This window comes from Phalacrocorax carbo, chromosome 3, assembly GCF_963921805.1.
Source record: "Phalacrocorax carbo chromosome 3, bPhaCar2.1, whole genome shotgun sequence".
In the NCBI taxonomy this organism is placed as follows: Eukaryota; Metazoa; Chordata; class Aves; order Suliformes; family Phalacrocoracidae; genus Phalacrocorax; species Phalacrocorax carbo.
This window is the reverse complement of record NC_087515.1, coordinates 44,066,191-44,087,267: the sequence shown is the minus strand read 5'-3', so window position 1 is coordinate 44,087,267 and position 21,077 is coordinate 44,066,191. Positions and strand designations below refer to the sequence as shown.

Genomic DNA, 21,077 nt, shown 5'->3' with positions numbered 1-21,077 from the left:
CAGTTTCTTGTGGTTTTTTTCAGATATGATATACAGGTGAAAAGATGATACAATATAACATCAACATTGTTGTTATACTAGCAGCAGTGAAAAAAGCAAATAAAAACCTGTTGTGGCTTGCATGCATTAAGGCTTTCTTTACACCAATGCTTTCCTTGGTTATTGAACAATTTTGCATTTTCTTACGTCCACTGCTTAAAATCTGTTGTTTTAATGACATTTGATTCACTTGTTACATTTTAAAACATTTGCTTTCTGACAAATTTTCCTGCAGTATTTGCACATGCAACATTGTTGTATTTGTGTGATGCTGTCTTTTGTTCACTGAAAAAAAATCCACCACAAATATTTTGTAGGAAATACTTATAGTAACTTCCTTAGTGCTATAAGTACCTATGTATTCTTAGCAACTCTCAGAAAAAAAATTCCACTTTAATACATTCTAATCTCTGCACAAGTATTTACAGAATAAACAATAAGCTTGGGTTCTCTACATAAAGGCATGTCCTATAAATGATTTTTGAAGATGGTTGAAAAATTGCTGGCAGTGTTGAGTGAAGCTTTGTTTTAGGTTAATCTTACAGCAGGTTATATGAACTTAGAAATAAAGCCCATCTTTTCCTTCCCTGGTCTCATCCTGGCCTGCACTGCAGTCCATGCAAGTCCAACTGGTCTTTCCCCTGATGTTACACATCTAGTTCTAGGCTCTAGCTAAATTTTACAGTATGCAAAAAGTGCTTTTTATTTCTCACAGAGTTGGGAGGAGAGGCTTGCAGGTACCAGTCTTCAGGTTTATAGAGTGAAAAGGAAGATGTTAATTGTTATCAAGGAATAAAACCATCATCTAATTCCCTGTAGTCTGATAACTTTCAGGTACTGCTAACTATGGCCTGATTTGAATAAACCATGTAAAAGTGAACAATTATGTATAGGACTATTCAGTGTTGCAACTTTAGTTTGCTGGAATACTTTAATTTCACATTACAGAATTACATGAAAATTACAGAAACTTAAAAATATGTAAGTAGACAGGTTTTACAGATTCCTATGTAATACTTTATATATTATGCCTTTACTACCATGCACTTGATGTCGGTTGTGGAGTTCATTACATTCTCAGCTACATCTGTGCTCTTGAAATGTTTCACTGAGCTTGTTTTTTTCCTTCATACTGTTTTTTGCTTTCCTTTTTCAGCTAGTTTATACGAAACATCAGTCATCATATCCAGAATGACACAGCCACGTCATTGCTGGCATGCCAGAGAAGAATGCCAGCAGTTTGTATTTCAGCATAATATGTTGAGAATCGGTCCATCATTAATGAAAGAATGGGGCTGGATTCTAGTTTTATTCAAAGGCTGCTTGGGCAATCTTCTCCCACTTGCTGATTTTTAAACTTCAAAGAACAACTGCTTTGCTAAGAATATTTGTTTTAACCTACTCAGTCTTCATGTTTATAACATAACAAAGTTAAAATCAACACTGCCAACACAGTTCTAATAAAAGGTAAAATACAGTGTTATGTATTTTGTTATAAGTGCCTTTAGCAGGTGAAATGTGTGTTTACTTCAGAGATGGAGTGTGTGTGAAGGATGAAACATCACATCAGAGAAACTTCTTAGTATGCAGAACAAAGCCAATCCCCAGCCTCTTTGTCCAGTACACTTTATATGGTTCATTGAGGCAGCTGTTTTCCTATAATCATGGCTATATAGAAAAACGAAAAGAGCTTCAGATGTTTCTGGGCAAAAGCAAAGCTATGAAGTCTGTAGATTATTGACACCAATAGCTAGCAACTACTGTAAAACTACAACCTTCTCACTTCCTTGATGATTTTGTTGGTTGTAGATGCTTGAGAAAAGAAGAAATATGTTTTCTTAATACGCATCTGTGGTTGTTACGCACGTGAGTTACAAGCCATGCTCTCTCGGTTAAAGAGCTTATTAGGTTGGCTGGTGCCAAGACACCTTTACCACAAATGGCACAACTTGCATCTGAATTCAGAAGCGAGGTTTCTGTAGAGGTCTTTCAGGCAAATGAGTATTTTCTTTGAAAGTACCTCTTGGGATTAGTATCTCCTGAAGAGGACCGTGCTAAAAACCTTCTGCAAGGCAGCTGTACCTCTCACCTTGGGAAAAGGGCTTAATGGATACCCCTGCCCCAGGGGCATTTGAACAGTTTTGCCTTTAACTACATCAACTGGATATAAAATATGTATGAATGTGTCCTACTATGCTTTGTGACAAATTGAAATTATAAAAGTAAAGCCTACTCAGATAATGGTTTGCTCTTAGTCGTAGGGAAATTAAAAGAAAATCCATGAATGAAAATAGTTTGTATTTTTTCTAATTTAAAGGCTAATCTTTTTTAATTGACAACTTGCTACCTCACTGAGAAGAGCCTAGGCTTTCTGAATCCAAGTCCTTAGTCTTGGAGGTGTGCATTTTATAAATATATTTTATTTTGAACTATGACTGGTACATTGTAATATGCCACCTAGAAAACAGTGCGGGTGAAAATCCTGTTTTGTATAAATATACCTGCCGATATGGCCATATATTGGACTTTGTGTACAGCAATCCTGTGCAACTTCAGGGCTCTTTGATGAGCAGCCTCTAAGGATAAGAGATGTACCTCTTTCCTGGGTAGACAAAGAGTTCTTATTTTTCATCTTTTTATGGGACCTTATACAAAAGCCATCAAAGTCTATGGAAAACACCTTTTTTACTTCAGTGGGAGTTGAATAAGGGACATGATTTCTGCGGTCCAGTGTTTAAAAAAATACCAAAACCTTTGCAGTAAAGTCATAATTGCATCCAGAAGAGTTTCTTTAAGTGATTGTGAAGCAGCTGGTGGAAACGCCTTGATCTGATCAAAATCAGTGTTCCACTTGTTTCTGTATGTGGGAAAATCTGACACAATCTGGAAGTAATTAGTCTGGAACCACCAGCCCCCCTGAGCAGTCCTTTTTAATAAAATGAGTTGCAAATAAAAAGGCTAGAGAATCCTTAATACAAGGTATATCATCTGCTGTGTGTTGCAGAAGGTGTTTTTATCACTAACTTGGCTTCTAGGGCTTTTTTGTGTGCATCAAGCTTTATGTGCAACATGTACAATGATGGTTGTCTTCCTGTTGTTCTGCTTTATTCTGTACTTCTCATGTGCTGCATGTTATGCAGTCTTCTGGGCAAAACCTCTATTTACGTTAATATATAGGACACCGGACTTGAATTTCTAAGCAAGACTCAAGTCTGGTTATATGGGCACGGGAGCCTTTGCTTTGCTCTGGACAATTTTCTGGACCCTAGCTGGGCCCTGTTGTGTATTGCTGCTGAGGAACTACAGAATATGAATGAAACACTCCTGAATAAAACTAAGAAAAACAAGTTAAATGGTGAAATGGAGATAAATGTGTATGTAATGTTCAACAGCAGGTTTATTCCTTGTGCTGCTCCTCTCTTGGCAATGGGTACATGGTGATTCATTCCCAAGCACAGCAGTCTTGGGGCAGAGCATCATCCTGCCTCTGGCAGTCTCCAGTAGCAGCTGTTTAAGGAAGACAATAAAAAAAGACAAAAAGTGGGTAATAGCTCACCAGAATTATGCTCCCATCCTTGAAAATGGGCCATAAACGTATCTCACCAATTCAAGTGGAATTATTTGTGCTGGTTCGAGTAAGGGAAATATGAAGGCAGTGACCCTGTATCTTTTTTCCATGGGGTCAGTGCTGAACTGCTGAGCTATTACTGCTTGATGAGAGACCCTGAAAAAAAATGGGTTGGGGCAAAAGAGAGAAGCAGTTAAAAAATTTAAAACTGTATGATTTTTTTGAGAGGCAGTGTACACAAGAATGAAAGCATTATTAGTATGCTTTTTAAAATAGCCATAGTACATGGGAGATGTAGCTCATAATGTAAAGTGGGAAGAGGGAACAAAAGAGGAATTTGAGAAAAATGCAATGATGGAAAACCAGCAAGATGTAATATACTCTCAGGCTTCTAAAAGAGAGAAACAAAATTTAACTTTTTAAATTCTGTTATGATTAGCTGAGCTGTAATGTAATATAGTAAATCTCTCAGCATTATGTAATAAAATTTATGTAATAAAATTAGTCAAAAGATGACAAAAGCCTAAACAATGCAGTAATGAAAAAAGCCTTGCAGGGCTCATATTTAAATTGGATTGTGCCTGTTTGATTTATGCTGGTGTGTAAGTACAGTTGGCTCAAGTGTTTGTGGAAGCATTGTCAGCATCCTCTTGCTCTGTGCTTGCTGTTCCTGTTCTGTATTTTTTTTTCAAAGGTTTGGAAATACTTCACTAAATATTATAACAGCATTGTCAATTATAGGGTACTGGGAATAGATAAGTCTGTTGTGCAGTCTGAGCATATAATTAGAAACAAGTAAAAAGCTGTATTTTACTGTAAAATGGTAAATGATGGAATTGCTACATTGTTTTGAGCTCACTTGGCTCAGCTTTACGTGAACATAAAACCCATCAGCAGAAAATGTTTGACTTGAGCAGTATCAATGCATTTTCAGAGGAACCGTTCCCCTGGTGTTGTTTAGATTGCAGGCCAGAGCTCTGCATGTGTTGATATTTCAAAAAACAAAATGCATGCAAATATATCTTTTTTTTTAAAAAAAGCATCATTTCTGATGGGGCCTCTGTTGTCATCGTGATATAATGGTGGTGGTGGCGACTACTTTGCTCATGTATAATGTGTATAAGCCTGCAAGCTGTGCAAACGCTGTTAGCCACTTTTAAAGCAAACCCGAAACCAAGTTATATAGATCAATATCTAATTTATAGCTGTGAAAAATGATAAGCCACTTCTGTTTCCTCTCAAGTTCCATCCCAGTTCCTTGCTTTGTGTCCAAGCCTTATTTCTGCTCCCCGTCTGCTGATAGAGACTGCTTGATGCTTCATCAGTATGTTGTTTTCAGCTGTAGCATGCAAACACTGTGAATGTTTTAGTATCCCAAGGCACTAGAGCATAGCTGTTTCCTGTTTTGATTTGACATGACAGATATGTTTGAAACCTGTTCTGAACAAAAGTGTGTGGATGTTGGAAGCTTGTCTGTAATACAAGTTGTAAAGAAAGTAGCATAATGCAGTGGGAAAGATTAAAGGAGAAATATATTAAAACTAGTACTTCCTAGTAAATGTAATCAATTTAAATGAGGAAAAGAGGATGGAATATAACCAAATGTAATGCTAACTGCTCCGGGATGAAATAGGATGGGCGGGGTGTTCAGATGTGTTCCTGCTTTCAGAATCCTGTTTGCTTGCAAAAGTATTCTTGGATTTATTTATGCCTTGCTCTCCAGACAGGCCAGGAACTCTGTGCTGTTGCAGCAGAGCAATTAGGACCATGTCCTTGACCCTAGTGACATGGTATGTCTGTAATCTCATTGCCTGTTGCAGAAGGCACACCTGTACTGTATTTTTAGGGCCGTTTTTTAAATGGAGCAAGTGTCAGACTTACTGTTCAGTGCTATCCACTCTATGGGAGGTGGGTATCTCTCATGCCCCAGCACACCAGGTGTCATGGTGAGCCAGTCGACGTGCCCTGGCACAGCCTGTCCTCCTGTCACCCGCTGTCTGCAAGGCAGTTACCTGAACAGGAGTGGGTGGGAGGCAGCATCTGTCTGAAGATGCCTTCTTGAGTGGTGCAGGGATGAGGTAACTTTGTAGGATTTAATGGGATCCGTGGGACTTGAGTTGCTGATACGGATATACTGATTTATGCACTGATGTATATGGCAAGCAACCAGCCTCCTTGGAACCCTCCACCCTGGCCTGTGTTATGGAGATGCAACAAGGTAACCCTTATCCCTTCGTGTCCACCCACACACACCATATGCATATGTTCTCCGTAAAGGATGACTGTTGGGATGTACCTGATCTGAATTTAAGACAGTTACACTTAGTCTTATTTTTCACATACAACTGTTTAGCTATGTAACTTATCTAACCAAAGCTAACTGTTGAACACCCGAACGAGGCTATTTGTTGCATTTTGAGAATGCATTGTGTGATGCTTTCTAAATGACGGTACTGATATCTGGTATCTTATTTTTCTATTGCTTGGTTTCATTGGATATGTTGTATTTGTTAATAAAAATTCCCATAAAAGCATTTATATTAAGTATGACGATACTGTTCACATGCCAAGTTAGAGATAAACGTTTGGCTTTTCAGAAGTACTAGTTGGGTGAAACTCATTTAAGTTGATGGTAAATCCTTCATTAGTATCAAAACTAGTACAGTTAAGGCAACACACGGGCGCTTTTGAAAATGATGTGCTAAGAAGGGGGTCTGTCTGCTTGCAAGACTGACAGGATAACAAGCTCATTGCTTCAGTTACAGTGCTAGAATTTGGCTATCTGCATAATATAGAGCAGTAATGCTTTAGTTTGTAAATCATGAATAAGCCTTTCAGACAGTCGTTTCAGACACAACTGAAATTTGTGAATGCTTCTCAAGTAAATTGCTGGGTTTGAGCACACTTTGTTATTTATCTGGAAGCCGAAATTATATTCAGATGCCCAAGCCTGAAAACAGAATGTAATTTGGCGTTTGTGCATAAATGGTTCCAGAGCAAGGACGGTGGGGGAAGCACTGGAATGATTCTGTATTTAGTTGTGCATATAATAAGTAAACCTGGGGTTTTTTGTGCTTGCATTATAAACCTATCTGTTTCTTTAGTTGGGTAGCTATAAAGACAAAAGGCTGCAATTAAGAAGAGTGAGTCAAGATAAACCTTTTTAATTTTTTTTGTCCGTATTTAAGAGTAGTGGTAGTACTGGAGAAGCCCTGCTTGCTTTAGAGCTGTAAGAGACTTTGATGGTTTAAAAAGGCCTCCTGTGCGTACTCTGTGTGACTGAAAGATATTGCTGTAGCTCTTCCTGTGGTTGCTATGCTTGTCTTTTGGGTAAAATGTCAGATGAAGGAGGAGGTGGGGCCTGGGAAATGTCTAGTGGTGGTGTTGTGGACTGCATGAACCTGTCTCTCAACAGTAGGACTGTGGTGTTCCCCAAAGCCAGGAAAGCTATGTGAAGATGAATGTACGAGTAGTGGCAGATGTGCTGACTAAAGAGCTGCATCGGGAGATGAAGAGCTGAAACATAGATAGAAGGTAGAGTCATGTATGATGTCTGTATGATAGACATGATAAAAACTTGCTGAGGAGCAGCTTGGATTACAAAGAAATTTTGCCTCTTTCATGTCTCATGATAATGAAACGGTCCATTTTTATTCATCATCTTTCAAATAGGGTTCTAATTAAGTAATAACTAATGAAATACAAGATTAAGCGTAAGCAAATCTTTGGTGATGAGACACGTGCCCAGGGCAAAATCTGAAACAGTTTTGTAAAATCTGCTTTTGAAACAAAGCTAAAATAGTTATTAGAGAAACAGGAGACAGAATCTGTGAGTGCAAATGCAGACTGAATTAATTTTCTTAGTGTTATGCTGAACTGAAAAAAATGTAAAATGAAATATGTATCCCTTTTAATGTGGGTGCTATATCATCCACTCAAATTTAAAAAAATGCATCTGTAACTAGATAAGAAGATGCTATCAGGCACTTTTAATTAAGGTTTAAGCTATTGGAGGAATATATATTAAAAGAATTAATTAATATGCTGTTCACTGTATAAGAGATTTCAGTATAGGAAATGAGTTAATTGTGGTATCATAGGGGATCTGTGCTTTGCAAGCTGTTTTGTGATGCTAATAAAGCATCTTCATGTTGATGATAGGGACCTCATGGGAGAACTAGAAGATGGTGATGGCCTTCTTTTCGGTTTAGTTTGAATAAAAGTAGTTGCTTGTCTCCCTGCATCTGTGTGTGTCAAACAGTCTTACTTCAGTTTCTGTTTTAATTCAGGGTGGGTAGCTGGCACAAAAGCTCAAAATACTTGAGATAAGTGGCCATAATTTGATTGCATCATGGTAATCCTGTATCCTGCAAGAAGGGTTTTTAAGGTGGTTAAAATACCTTTAAAGGCTGAAGTAATTCGCGCTGTGGTTCTTGATAACCTTGTATCACTGCAAGGTTACTTTTTTCATTCTGCTGAACATACAAAGTTATTGCTGGAGTTCCTGAAGGATCAAATCATGCCTTATTTAATATTTTCGTTAGCAGCCCTTACAGAAGAATTAGAAGCATGCTAAATAAATTTGCCAACTCCAAAGCTGAGACACATTGGCATGGCTGGGGAAGGACTGGATTGTTTAAGAACTGCTTTCCTCTGCCATTAATTGGTTTCAGGAGAATGTCATGTGCTTACGGATCAATGATATTAATTTATGCAATAAGGTCAGCCTCATCATTTGGGAGCAACAAAGAATGAAGGTGTCCTGCTTGTATTTAGGAAGATGAGTTTAAACCACCACAGGTCAAGGAAAGGTATTCAGGATGATAGTGGAAGGATTGGCCAGCCTTTTTACAAGTGGCCTGGAAGAGCTTGGCTTCAGCCTAGAAAGGCAAAGCCTGAGAGGAGATAGGATTGCTCTCCATACATATATGGAGGGGGGAAAAAAAAAACAACAAAACACAGTCATTTAAGCTGAAGGATGGTTTTAGGAGGAGGCATTGGATGTAAATATGGAACTGACTTATGCTGGCAGGCAGGTTATTTCTCACCCCGTTTGGTGCATCCCCATGGGCACAGCACCTTGAACATTAACCAGTCTTGGCAAACCCCAAGGTCAAGCGTTGGAAGTAACTGTTTTCAGAGCACATTGATTGGGGAGCTTGCTTTAAACAATTTTTTTGAAAAGAAGGAACAAAGCTTCTAGAGGAGGAGTATTTAAAAAGTGACTGTAATGCATAGGCAGCCCTGTCTTCCTTAAGGATTTACTGCTGCTCTCGGTGGTTGCGTGGATGTGCCAGACTTCTTCTGGCACCTCTGAGTAGGTGCCAGTCTGTCAGATTACCTCAACTAAAATAAACCTTTCTCCCATTCCCTGCCTGCTATCGGCCCTTTGAGAGAGAATTACCTTTTAAAATGTACTGGGGTGTTTGCTGGGCCTTCATTCTGCAGCTTTAAAGTAGTTTTTAAATTAGCAGAAAGGATGTGAAAAGTGTTGGCCACTTTTAATACTGTCATTTAATGACCTTATTCTTTGCGCCAGTGTTTGTGCAGAGACAGCTTATCTTGAGCCGTTCTCTCTTCACCTGCTTTCCATGAGAGTGTCTCCTATTGTGTTAAGTCAATAACCCTTTTTAAATAGGTCAGCGTATAGTATTAATGAGCTTTTATAGTGTGGTTGTAAATGACACACACGTTTCTTAGAGTAGGAGTGGGGAATAGAAAATATTGCCTGGATTTATTCTTTTCTTCCCAATGGTAGATCTGTGAAACAGTTGATCTTCGGGTGGGGGTGGTGGCTGGGGGAATTGCTTGATTAATCAGAGCCTCTTAACTTTTGTAATTTAAAATGCAATCCCAAAGACCAAACCTTGTGGTGCTTGCCTTTGAAAGCACCTGCTTTAGGAAAATTTAAAAAAATGAAGTTGCTTTGAGATAGGTGTACCTGTAATGAGAGAATTTTACAGGACAATGTGCAAGTAAAAGTTGAGAGCTTTTATTTGTCTTGTGAGCCCTCAGTATGTTCAGAAGTGCTCAGCTGTGATGAACCTTGGCTTGCAACAGAGCAACATGAATTTTATCACTGCCTTAAAAGGCAGCAGAATTAGTGCTGATAGAGATATAAATGTGGCAGTATGTTTGACTTGGTGTAACACGTCCAAGTTTCCATATGGATGGTGGGTATAAGAAAACATACTGCATAGCCCAGAAAGCAAAGTAGTGGGGAAGGTACACAAGTGGTTCATAGAAGGGAGGTAGGTGGCAGCGGCTCTCCAAGGCTCTAGCTCCTACAGTCTTGAGTGTCTGGACTACAGAGCACCCCAGTGATGCCATCCTCCAGAGTTTCTACTATTTAATTTCCTCCAGCAGCAACCGCTCCATCACGGTGTTGCTCCTGGTAAGATGAGGTAGCCCTACCTAGTGCTGTCACTTCCATTTTGTTTTCAGCCACAGTTATCTTGGTAAACAAAGGGTTGAACGTCTGCCATTTTGCTTTATTGAAGGGTGCTATAATACTACAAAGAAAGAAAAGGGGAAGCTGAATGCATTTGAAAGTAGCCTAATAAATTAGTATTAGTATTGTAATATGCTCAGTCTACTTCTGGATTTTGGCGACTTAGCAAAAATTGCTTGGAAAAGCTATTAATTTTACCACAAGAATGATGATGCTGGATACAGAAAAATATCTGACCATACATTTGTATCTTTATTTTAAAGGACAATGACTGATGAAATTTAAATTAAAGGGAAAAATAAAGTATTGTTATACTTTTGAAGAAAATGGAGAATAGATGGATTTAGAGCCCTCATTTTCTCATTTGCACTATGGCTGTGCATAATACACGCTTTTGGGAGTTCAGGGTAAGTGTCATCTGAAGAGCATACTTGAATGGAAGAGTAAATATCACAAATTTTGCAGTGTTAAACAGATGAACTGCTATGTACTTGCATGGATTTCAGTATTTTATAGCTGTGTTCATATCTGATTAGTACATTTTATGTTCCTCTGGCATATTGTGCTCATTCCTTCTATTGCAGCTACAGTTGAGCTAAGAATTACTGTCAAGTAATTACTCCTTCAAATCTCACAATTTAACAACAGACCCCCCCCCAGCACTTTGTGGGGTTCAAGGAACCTGCATCATCAGCTTATAATGATGTACCACAGGTATTAAGTAGCGAGCGATTCTTTTACCATTAGAGTCAAATCTGGGTTAGCCCCCAGAAGAATTAGAGTTTAAAGGTCTTGGGCAACTTCCTAGTGCCCATGTATCAACCAGCCACCTCCCTGTTGTGCTTCAGCGGTTCAGGGAAATGCTAGATGTTTTTCACGTGCTCTCTGTGCTGAGGTTGCTCATCTGCGGGTTCACAATGCTGCCGGCCTCTTTCAAAGGAGAGAGATGCTTCAGGTTGCTGTGTGGTGTCTTGGCATTGGTGACGGGACTCTTTAGATGTCCATCATGTGCCTGGAATGGATGAGACGCCATAAATTTATGCTGCTTATATGTATTAGGTAATTTGGATGCATAATTCCCAAAAATAACCTTGGTGTTCCTCCTAATTCTTTTGTGAACAGACCTAAAAAAAAAAAAAAAGAAAAAAATGAAGTCTTGTAGGAGTTGGGTTTTCTATCTGGGCAGTGTCTAAAAATCCTTGGAAGAACTGAGGGCCACTCCTTGCCTTCTTGTTCTCACTGCCATTGCACCTGTGGTCCTTTAAATACAGCACAAATCTGCTCAGCCAAATGGTAGATGTCATGGAGATATCTTCATGTTTGGCTGTTTTGTGTGTGTGGAGTGAAGCAAACTTCAGTAATCCCTCATCTGACTGCGGAGAATGAATGTGATGTTGCTTTTGGGTATGCTTATTCTGTATCCTCTTTCTTACTCCTGTTTGTTTACCGGACATAGTGACACTAATTTGCACTTGTACAGTTCTTCTATCTTGATTACTGAGCAGGCTGGATGATGTGAAGATTAGCAATGCCGTTTTGAAAGACTGGATGCTTGCCAGCGTCTTTAAAAGTCTCTACTTTTTCTTTCTCATCTGATCAAGCCCCAGGGTGGAATGTCAGAGTCAGCTTCATACAAATGCAAAAGCAGTAGAAAACATGAGCCTTGGCTTGTTCGTCAGATGAAAGTTAATCCTAATTTTTTGCTTGCAAAGGAAGCAGTAGGTATGGCTGTCCATTGACTAGAGCTAGCACGGGTAACAGCACCTGCTGGAGCTGCTTCTGGGCATGGATAAAAACCCATTTCTTCCTCCATACTGGCGTGTTAGCAGGTTGTGAGACTTGTGAACAAATGTCTTGGCAGGTCTCCAACACCCATTAACACCTGGCGTGGTTATTTCCCTATCTTCAGGAATGCTGCTTCAGTCCAGTGAAGGTCCGACCACATCCTAGGCAGGTTCATCAGCTGGTGGTGACGGACCTCAGCATATGCAGACATGAGCTGCTTCTGCACTGGGATGTATCTGTGTTTACTGTCTTGAAGCACCAGTTCATGGCAGTGCTGTAGAGATTTATCTGAATGACTCCAAGAGACTATGCGTTTTACTCACACATTGACTTTCAAACCTTAGAAAGAGGTCGGTGTTGTGTGGATTTGACCTAATATCTTGCTAGAACTAGTGAGCAAAACAGATTAAGGAATACTTTTAAAAGCTAGTTTTATTTTGCTTCTCTTGAAAGCATTTTACTACTGAAATCTCTGTATCAGCCAATTGCTGCAGTAGTTTGGCATAATCCAAACCAGGCTTTTGTTAATACTTCACTAGTATCCTTTCAACCTGCTGAATGTGTTTTGATTGATTTGGAGGGATTATACTGAAGGATGAAGTTAGTCTTTATTAGCAATAGGTATTTTTTTTATTTTTTATTTTTAACAAAACAGCAGTATTTAATGTGGCTGTGAGTGCTTTCAGTAATGTTACGTATTCTGTGGAGGAAAAATAAAATACCTGTCAAAAATATGCTAATTACAGCAGCTTCCCCAGAGCTAAACTCACTGTAATAAAACCTCCTGGACCAGAATGGGGTGCTGTTCATGCTATTTGGCTCTAAATTGTTTTTGCAGCGTATAAACCCAAAGCTAATGTTGTCAGGTCACAAATGGCTGAAGAGCTGTGTGGCGAGGCACTGCTGAGCTGCAGGGCTCCTGTTCTTTGGCGGAGGTGTCAGCCAGGCCCTGGCAACGGCGGCCGGAGCCTGGAGGAGCTGAAAGCGTGGGATTAGAAGAGCTTATATCCTTTGACTTTGTACTGGATCACTGGATTGAAATAACTTTGATAGGTGCTTTTTGAGGATTCGGCAGGGTTGGTTGTTTTTTCATTATTTTTTTTTTTTTGGGGGGTAGGTGGGTGGGTGTTTGAAGTCTCTGGAACTATATGTTGGGTTGCTTGCCCTCTAGTTTTGCGGCAACACTAGCGTGGAGTTTAAAGTGGATATTCAGACAATCAAGCCTATACTTAACCATATCAGCGGGGTGCTCCTTCATGGGACGCAGAATATTACCTTCAAATCAATATCAAAGAAAGAGACTGCTTTCCCCTCCCTTCCCAACGTGATGCGGTTGCTTTGGGAACAAGATTAATCTCTTGCATGAGCAGCCTCATGGGTCTTTTTATCAATATAGCTGGGTTTGTGAAAGTGTTTGGTTTTTTTTCCTTATCGTTAAAACAAGGAATCTATCTGCAGCATATTGGAGCACACTTATTTTCCTGATTAGCATCTTCATCTAATGTACTCTCCTTTCTTCCCCCTTCTCCCAACTCTAATAGCCTAAAACCTAAATTGACAAACCACATTTTGTGCTTTTAATATTTAATGACAAACGTTAAAGTCAGTTGATAACACAGGGAAAATGGGAAGATGTTGATGAACCGTGCTGCACAAACTTCTGTTTACTTCTATGCAGAATATGTATTGAAAAATATTGGGGGGGCTTAACTGAAATGTGCTCATGATAGCATTGGGTATGAATTCAGATAGAGCAAACCTTTAAAATGTATTTAACAGGTAAAACTGGGCATTATGTCAAATCATCTGTGCTTGAAAACTATGTCATTTGTTGTTTGGTTTTTTTGCAAAGCATAGCATTGGATAGTAATGGATTTCAGAGTTTGGGACAAAATCTTTTGGACAAAACCACTCCCCATTACTGTTGTTTGGGTGCATTTGGCTCTTAGTGCTTCTCTTGGTACCCAAGGAAAGCACTGACCAGTGCAGCCCTGTCATCTGTTGGGTACCCAGGCCAGCAGATAATAAAAAACACCTGGGCACTTACTGACATGGATAAGTCACGATAAATTGAGTAGTTATTTTCAGTATGAGTCACTTTTCAGTAGTAGAAACGTTATTTTGTGGTGTTGCATTTCTCCCCCCAAATTCTCTTTAATTGACCTTGTTTGTTCAGACTTTGTCCATATAAATATAGGGCAGAAGAAAGTGACAGCATTGAGAGCAGCTTCCTAGGAATATTTTTTTTTCCTCTTTTTCCCTTAATGTCTTGTATTTTTAAGCTCAGGTAACAGTGGAGAATTCCAGAATAAATATCTTGTGATGTGCCTACCTTGGATTTAATTGCAAATTGAAAACTCTTTAAGGAGACTTTAGCACCATTCCGCTGTCTATCAACAAGTACAATTAGCAATGAAGAGGTTTTTACATGCAAATTAGTCATGTTTACTGAACAAACTCTCTCAATAAGATTAAAAAAAAAAAAGAGAGAAAGAGAGAGAAGAGTGTAGAGGCAGTGCTCAACCTTCTTGACCCTTCAAGGTACTGACAAAAATTTTTCTTGTAGTCAAAAGCAGGAATACGTGTAACTGGGAGAGCTGAGGGATCTGTCTGAGATAGCTGTGGTTGAGCTGCTTATGTCCTACATGCAGTGCCGTAACTGCCATCACTGCCTTTTCTCATTGATCTGAGGAAATTGCAGGAGGTCAGCAATTTAGCTCCCCCAGTGGTACTCTCCTGTACCTGACTTTTTGCTTCATTTGGCTCCGAAGTGCCTAATTTCAGTGACCAAAACAACTTCCAAGATCTGGGAATATTGTGAGTTTTTTTCTTAATTTTTTTTTTAGTATGCTGTATGTCATTTCTGTATCGGGGAGAAATAAAAAGGCTTTTAATGGATGAAGTAGGTAACATGCCATTACAGAGTTCTTAACATAAAATAATTGATTTAAAGACATTAGGCACAGAGGTTCTGTGTTATCAGCTAATGCCCTAAAATTACGTTTACTTGCTGGGTTAGCCCTTTCCCCATATATAGGCTGTCTTTAATGAGCTCATGTTCCTTATGGGCAGTATTCTGTCAGGTTTCAAAAATAAGCATCTTCAGCAGCTCTTGTGAAGATTATTAAAACCCTGTAAACAAACAAAAAACTCCCAGATTCCCTAGTTGTCCATGTTCTTGCGTCATTGTTCAAACTGTGTAGAAAATGAAAAGACTGAGTTTCTAGTTTATTTCCAGTTAGAGGAGTGCAATGCAAATAACTTTTGTTTCTGATTAATGTAGTTTAAATAGAGGATAGGCATATAATACACACAATCAAAAAGTGCATAGGATTTATACAGGCTTGGGTTTTGCATGTACTTCTGGAGTAAGAGTTATAACGTGATGTCTAAAATCCTCTGCTTTGTCAGAACATCACCATTCCTGGCCTGAAGGGTTTACCTTTTAAAAAAAAGTTTATTTGCTTACTTTACCATTGAATAAACATCTAAGTTTAAGGAAGCCAAATTAACTCCACTTGATACAAACAGAGCAATAGCCTCAGATGACGTGTAAGGTGAGGACACTTTCTTACTCTGTTTGAGCTGCTAATGCTTGTTTTAGTAATTGAGGAAATGATGTTAATAAAGCAGGCTCAAAGTTGGATGAAGGCTTAGATTTGACGCAGCGTGCGGTTTGTTACGCAGCCTGAAAGATCTCTGCTTCTAGTCCATAACTGCGCATATACGTACAGCTGCACATGTGCTTCTCAAAACTAGGAAGTCCCACATTTTGAATAGGACCTGACAGTGGTGAAAACTGATGTTGTTACCCTAGTGCAATTCTTGCAATAAAAGCAAGACGTTCAACTTCAAATCCTGGAAGGCATTATTGTGAGGAGAGACAGGAAAGGAAAGTTTGTGGGGAGCTCTTTTACCCCGTCAGCACCTGCCTTAAATGTGTATTGATGTGGGAAAGGCATTACCTTAAAATTGTCAACCAATTCACTTTTGTATCCAGTGGAAAAGGAAAGATTTGGAGTGAAATTATTTATGCCTCTTAATTAAAAAAAAGAAGACAAGAAAAACCGTAAACTTAAAAAAACCAAACGATCCCCATGGCCCCAGAAAACATCTGTTTTCATATAGAAAGCCAGTTGCCTAGGAGCCATTTATCAGGGACTAAGACCACTGGAGGAAATCAGTATTACATAAATCGGATGTGCATTTCTGATGTAAATAATATTATAAAGATTTTGCAAAAATTAAAAAGTTAAATTATGCATATGTGTGTAAATTTTAATCCTTTTGTAAATTATGTACCCACAGTTAATGATTAAAGAACATGGTGCAATCCCTTGGTTTTGAGCAGTTAAACCTTCCCTGGCTGTGTCCGTAGATAGGTATTCCTTACGTGCAGCAAGGGGACTGGACCACACACCAGCACTTGGCTGTGATCCGCTCCCGTTTTTTGATTACTTAAGAGGGCTGTTCAGGACAGAGTATCAGCCTATATGAATACTATCAACCAGCTTGAACAAGTCAGATTATTTAATTAGCCCTATTAAGATGCTTCTATTCTTGAAACTTATTTATAAGTGGTTTTGCTGAGCTTAGAAGGTCCAGCTTCAGATTTCAAAAAGCATTTTCGGCTTGTGTTGTTGTTAGTAGCATTGAGGGGTTTTATACCATGACTCCACAACATTTTCATCCTAAGACAACACAAAGGGGCTCTGAAAAGCAGTTGAAGTTGCGTAATACACTTCTGAAGTCCTGGCCTGCAGGTTTCACGTGCCAGGGCATTTACGATGCCCATGCATGATGGACGCTTGCTCAGTTTCCAAAATGTGTGTTGTATGCCTTTGCCTTAGACCACTGATAATCCAGAGGATGGTTATTTCTTTAAACATGCATTTTGTTGAAGTGTTTTGGTTTCCCCCTAGGGCAGGAATGTTCCCCAGCCAGCATTTAAAGACTACTATAAAATGAATGTCTTGCTTGATGTCCAGTGCTGGTAAAATGCAGGCGACGCTTGTTTTGAGCTAGATGCTGTCACTGTTTTACTGAGATCCATGTACATCATATGTTTTTATCTAGATTTTTTTGGAGAGGAGCAGGAAATAATTTGATGGAATAACTATTAAACTTAAATCAAACATGCATATTAAAAAACAAACAAACAAACAAACAAAAAAACCCCCAACCAAACCACAAATATATTTTAAAGCAATGGTGTCATTGTGTCGTGTGTGGTGTCCCCCCCCAGTTTTCAATGGTGGTCAATGCTGGCTTGTGCCTCAAAGCTTGTGTTGTTCTTCTGGTGCCAGTGAAGAAACAGTTAATTAAACAAAGATCAGTCCCAAGGTGATGCTGAAACAATATATGGATTTGGAGGCAAGGTTATATTGTTTTGAAAGCAGAAGTATCTGTGCGAATTATGGTTCCATCTGAAACAAATGTGGTTTGGATAAATCCAGGCAGATGTCATCTGCCAGTTCACGTTTGAAGATCTTATGCAACTTTAGTTGCAGGTGAATATGCAAAATTGCATCCTCTTACTTAGCAGAGAAGTCTATATATGTGCTTAGAGCATTATGTCATCAGTAAATGATTTTAATAGCAAATAAGGCTCTATTACTTTTGCTCTTGTTTTATTGCATTTGCTACTGTACATTTAATATGTACACATTGGCACAATATAGCTTGCATGCTAGCTAGTGCATTAGCAGAAGAAATGGTAACTCTGTTCCAAGACCATAATACTTCGATACTGGTACTGTTAAAGCCAGGAGAAGAAAAACCAAGAAACCCCAACAGTTGTTGTGGTTCAGGCTGTTATACAAAGCTAGGAAATAATAGCTTATAAATGAAGCAAATTTAGTTCTGGAAGGTACCGAGATGAAAGAAAATTAATATGGTTTCCAAAGTACCAGGGGTTTTTTTTTGGAGTCAGCTTTCAGGTTAAAACAGAACTGTGAGCAAGTCAGGATAGCAATGTAAATAAATTTTTAAAAAGGGATAGTAATAAAGAATGTAAAAGATACCTGGCATAGTATTTTAATATGTAGGATACTGATTAAATTAACTCTGCACATAGGTTTAGGCAACAACAACAAAAAAAATCTGCTCCTTGCTCCACAATTAAATATTGAACAGTTGGCTGAAATAACATGGAATTAGAAAATTGAGATAAATTTAATGTGGATTAATGTTCTTTTGATAAACGTGTTGAGTAAACTGCTCAATATAGTAATCCAGTTTGCCTATGTGTATAACTGTCTAATAGAATGGATTTATGCATTGAGCTAGGGAGCATTGCATATATATAGCTGCAGCACTACAATAAGTAGAAAAGTCTTCAAGAGATGGGCTTGATGTGTGAGTGGAATATAAATTTGCATAAATATAGAAAAACCCCAGAGTTTAGTTTTAAATCAATCTTTCACTTGCCAAAGTAATCTTAATATTACGCATGATGCACAAAAGTTGCTGTAGAACCTAAATAAGATCTTGTATGCAGGGATGTGCCATTTTTTCCATTGACCGCAGTTGTGGCAGGGAGACACCAGCTCTCTCTGCAAACCTGGCCTGGTTCTCTGCAGAGGACAGAATCACTTGTCCAGGTTTTTACTCTCTTTCTGCTGAAGGTGAACCAGGAACAACTGGGCCAACTTGTTGAAGTTGCTTTGGATTTGCATATTGCTGCTTCACAGTCCATAAATTTCACATGAAAAGTTCTTGTACTTAAGATTTGTATGCAATTATCTCGTCCTCACATGGCAAGTTTTTTATAGCCCATATGACCTTTGCATGGCATCACCCAAGATACAGAGTAGATGGTATGTACCATTACCAGGCTACCTCTAGCTGAGGTACTTCAGAAGAGGCATGGGAGAGTACTCATTGAGTGCTATTTTACCGTCACCACGACAAAAATTTGGAGTCAACTAGGAGAGATGTTTTCATGTAAATAGCTTGAAAATCCAGCAAAACCTACTTAATTTTGTTATTGGAGAGCTGTTGGCAAAGAACTAGTAATCTCTTGCCAGTGATCCGGCCATTAAATCTATCTCATACAATGGGTCCCCATATGCTAGCTTAGATGAAAAACAGGTCCGTATTCTCCAGCTGTGTTAGTTTTCCTTTCCTGCTTACTGCTTAGGAAGCCTTTTGCACATGAACGTAACAAGGCTCCACGTGCCCAGTTTTGCCTTTCTCACCCTTCCCTATATTTGTATCTGATGGGAAAATAAAGCAAAAGTCTTGTTTAGCGCATTACACTGAGCTGAGCACACAGTTGTTTAGCATAACATGCCCCTTTCTGTCACTTTTGGCATCGTGGATCCAATCAGTGCTCCATGGGAAGGAGAACATGTGATTTGTGTAAGGTTGGTAGGGAAGCACAGTGCTGCTCCTCCATGTGGGACTCCTGCAGTTCCTGAGCAGTGGAGGCATTTCTGAAGGTGGGGCTGAGGAAATGGTACCATGCCATAGGAGGTTTGGAGAGGAACTTCCCTGGGCACATCTGGATAATGAGGATGAAAATATCTGTGTGTTACTTGAAATTTTGGTTCTGTGCAGTTCGATGGATACCCTGGCAGGAGAACTGTTCGCAGGCTGACTGCTGAAACCATCAGTCTCAGTGTTTGTCACTGTTTTGCCTTGTTGCCTTCCAACCTTTACCACTCTTAGGGAAACAGGCGGGCGAAGGATGGCTAAAATTATCTTAAAATTGAATTGCATTTAGCATATATTCCTTTTTGTCTGAGATACTGTCCAAAATATTAAGTTGTTTCTGTTGGAAAAAAAAAAATCCTATCGCAGAAGGTTGTAACTCCATGCCTTTCCTCCCTTTCACTATTGACACACTTCAAAGTTATGAAAACTTGTTTTCCAAATAATTATTAATAAAAAAAAACCCTGGAAGTTTGATACTGTCAAGTTGAACAAAGAAAAAGAGGAATCTTATGACCTGAAGAGTAGTAGCTTCTGAGTGGGTTTCCTATCAGTGTCCTGCAGGTGTGTGGCATTATTTTGAACTAATTTTTCCAACTGAAATTATCAATAAGACCAATATTTTTCATAATTGAGTCATGTATGAAAAAGTAGTTATTTTATTTTCTCCTGTGGGTTTTTTGTGGAAGTTTTTTTTTTTTTAGTTTTTAAAAGCTTGATACATGTAGTGTTGGATCAAGGCACATACAAGACTGGCCAAAGGGCATACAAAGCACTTTGGTTTTTAGTTGAAGAAACAGAGGAATATGGCAACAAAGAGTGGCTTGGGGTTTAAACATGAAATAGCTCATAGTTCAGTAGGAAGGCAGAAAGAAGCATGTTACCTTACAGATTTATCAAGGAATTTCTGAAAACTGTGATAGTAATGGGCAGTATTCCTGACTGTAATGGCAGTATATTGAACGCATACCTGTATACTGTTTGAGTATATGCTTTAAAGTAGCTGTATTCCCCAACTGTTTGTTTACCTCTGACTAAAGTTTTTGAGCCCTTGCTTATATTGCCTGGGTTTTTTGTCCTGCTCTTTTTTTTTTTCTTTCTTATGAAACTGCACTTTCAAGCCTTTTTCTGTTCAAAGCCGTTTCTAAGTGTTGTCTCTGTCCTTCTGCCCTTGCCTCTCAAATGCCTGTGACTGTCCATCACTGTTTTCTCTGTAATAAGCAGACCACTGGCTTTGATAACCAGAAATCTATCCCTAAACCATATCTACCCCCTTGGTTTGTAGAGCCTAGCACATATTTTTAAATTCCTTGTTCGAATTTGATTATGCTTTCTTTCAGGGATCAATGTTTTTTTAACAGGTGTTGACAGCTTCAGTCTTGTGCATGTCATCGATTTGGTTATTTTCATTTAAATTGGATTTCACCATTGTTGAATGGATATATCCAGACAGCTGATATTGCCCATTACTACACGCATTTTTGTTTATTGAATATTGTTGTGGTTTACAGATTTACTAGACCCAACATTGAAAGTTCTGTGAGTTTCTGCAGCCACTTCTTGATCTTCCTGATTTGCCAGGTTCAACATTGTTTTATTGATACCAAAGTGAAAAATGGCCTGTGCTTACACTTACAAGGATCTCAGATGAATGTTCTGACTGCTCAACATGGCAAGAAAATTCACTTTCACAGTCAACAAGTCATCTTACTCAGTAGAACACAAAAGTTAAATGGTCTGTAACTTCAATATTAGCAAGGAAAATACAGTACAAATTACTAAAAAATACTAAAATATAGA

The 21,077-nt window shown here is 38.8% G+C and overlaps 1 protein-coding gene across 8 annotated transcripts in view; it reads left to right on the top strand.

The window, feature by feature from the left end:
- LOC135312536 (ADP-ribose glycohydrolase MACROD2-like) overlaps positions 1-21,077 on the top strand; it is a 914,210-nt gene that overhangs the window by 90,914 nt on the left and 802,219 nt on the right. The gene's annotated exons all lie outside the window — the stretch shown is intronic.